Genomic DNA, 2,802 nt, shown 5'->3' on the forward strand with positions numbered 1-2,802 from the left:
GTGTATATATATATATATATGTGTGTGTGTGTGTGTGTGTGTCTGTGTATATGTTTGTGTGTCTGTGTTTGTCCCTCTCCCAACATCGCTTGACATCCGATGTTGGTGTGCTTACGTCCCAGTAAAGTAGCGATTCGGCAAAAAGAGGCCGGTAGAATAAGTACTAGGCTTACAAAGAATAAGTCCTGGGGTCGATTTCCTCGACTAAAAAAAAGATGGTGCTCCAGCATGGCCGCAGTCAAATGACTGAAACAAGTAAAAGAATAAAAGAATACAGTTCCTAAAAATATGTGATTATAAAAATATAAAAGGGATTTTTGAAACATGGAATGGCTATGAGGGTCCCCCAAGTAGGAAGCAGAAAGGATCCAAAGGCAGATCTTACTACTCAAAACAGACCATTTACAGCCAGTTCTGTGTTCTGCTAATCAGAGCACCACCACCGAATATTCCCCACCCCACTAAGAACCTTAATGGTGGCATTATCGCAATCCTTTCTTGTCCTCTTTCCTTGTGTCTGTCAGTTAAATCTATTCTAAAAGATTAGAATCGATAATAAAGCTGTATTTACCAAGCTGTTCATAAATCCCACTCAAATGACAATACGCGTCAACTTTCAATTCTTCCGTTTTTGATGCTGTTTAGCTCAAAGGGAACCTTGATCGAGCAAACCTATGGTTAAAGGACTCCCACCATTTTCTCTTCTCCTCAGATATTGAACATCATGTATCACATTATCCAATGTGTCCTTCCCGAAGACGGTATAGTTTGGTTGTTAGTTCTAGCAAGTCTAGATATCAGTTAGAGACTTTCCTTTCGGTTCGTCCGTCTGAGGCCTGTAAAAATAACCATCGGCAAGCGACATAAAGAAGTCAGCATTGTAGTGGAATTGGTAAACCAAAAATCAATAAACCAATTCCAATCTGGATTATAGCTATTTCATTTACGCAACAGATGCTTTTGGGAAAAAAAAGTAACCCCCCTCACATGAACAGACATCCTTAAATATCCTCCATTGATGGCTAACTCTGATCAATTAAAGTAAAATTACTCATCATCATCATCATCATCATTGTCGTCGTCGTCGTCATCATCATCATCATCATCATCATCATCATTCTGCACGCTGGCACAATCGTTAGCACGCCGGGAAAAATGCTGCGCGGTATTTCGCCTGTCTTAACATTCACACTCTGAGTTCAAATTCCGTCGAGGTCAATTTTTCCTTTCATCTGAAGGAACAAGGTCTAAAATTATAGGGGAGGGGGTAAGTCGATAGAATCGACCCCAGTACATGACTGGCACTTATTTTATCGATACCAAAAGGACGAAAACCAAAGTCAGCCCCGGCAGAATTTGAACTCCGAACGTAAAGACGTACGAAATGCTGCTAAGCTTTTCGTCCGGAGAGCTAACGACTCTGTCAACCCTCCGCCCTCAGTTATGTAATATCAATAGCAATAAGCTAACGCATAAATGTCTGACGAAACACTCTTTCACAGAGTCTAACTCAGCACACACCCAGGATAATTATCAAAACACAATAACATAATTCATCTACAACAAATAACAACAATTTTCAAACCAAATATATGATCTGGTTCAATCCCCCGTTCACTGTTAATCACTAACACTTCGTCCACAAAATCAATAAAACTCATAAATCATTTAACAGAATCAATTTAAAAGCCGTCTACTCTACAACCGTTGACATGGGGAAAAATCATTATGTTACATAACAGTAACAATAACAAACGACCAGTAAAAAAAAACAACAGAAAATAGCACTTACTAAGAGATTGGTGGAGGCACATGGCGTAGTGGTTAGAGCAGCGGACTCGCGGTCGGGGGATCGCGGGTTCGAATCTCAGACCGGGCGATGTCTGAAGGTAATGCCTCAGACATTGCTCCGGCAGAAGGTAGTCCCGAACTTCTACTGACTCATTTTCCAGAACTTTCCCTCACTCTTTCCTCCTGCATCTAGCATCTCATCTGTGACGGACCGACGTCCCGTCCAGGTGGGGTAACCTATACACAATTGAAACCGAGAAACCGGCACTTATAAGCCAAGCATGGCTCGAGAAGGGACAAACAACAACAAAAGATTTAGTTGCGTCTTCTTCCCCATCAGTTCTTGGGTGATGATATCACATGGCAGGTTATGCCGTTATTACATTCGCAAAGACACTCCGCAATCACTGTATCTGGCAATGACAAGAAATTCATTTAAAGGTAGATTCCATCAACATATGAAACATTTTAGTGACACTCCGTGGGTTATGACGACGAGGGCTCCATTTGGTGCGATCAGTGGAACGGCTTGTTTGTGAAACTAACATGAAAGTGGCTGAGAACTCCACAGGCACGCATACCCTTAACGTAGTTCTCAGGGAGATTCAGTGTGACACAGAATGTGACAAGGCTGTCCCCTTTGAAATTAAAGGTACAAATAAATTTTGCCTGATTTTTGGAGTGGCTCAACGTGAAATAAAGTGTCGTGCTCAAGGACAGAGTGCGGCGCCGGGAAACGAACTCACGACTGTAAGCCGGATATTCTAACCACTAAGCCACGCGGCTTCATGAAAACTTTTCAAGCAACATTAAGAAATTCCATATGCGCATGCGTGGCAGTGTGATAAGAAGCCTGCTTCCTAACCACATGGTTCCGGGTTCAGTCCCACTGCGTGGCACCTTGCGCAAATGTCTCCTACTACTGCCCCGTGTTTCCTACTATAGCCTTGTGAGTGGATTTGGTAGATGGAAACTGAAAGAAGCCCCGTCATATATATATATATATATATA

General features: G+C 42.1%; 1 protein-coding gene across 2 annotated transcripts in view; it reads left to right on the top strand.

Moving 5' to 3' along the window:
- LOC106870014 (serine-rich adhesin for platelets) overlaps positions 1-2,802 on the top strand; it is a 462,526-nt gene that overhangs the window by 67,997 nt on the left and 391,727 nt on the right. The gene's annotated exons all lie outside the window — the stretch shown is intronic.

Source organism: Octopus bimaculoides, chromosome 4 (genome assembly GCF_001194135.2).
Source record: "Octopus bimaculoides isolate UCB-OBI-ISO-001 chromosome 4, ASM119413v2, whole genome shotgun sequence".
NCBI classification, from domain to species: domain Eukaryota; kingdom Metazoa; phylum Mollusca; class Cephalopoda; order Octopoda; family Octopodidae; genus Octopus; species Octopus bimaculoides.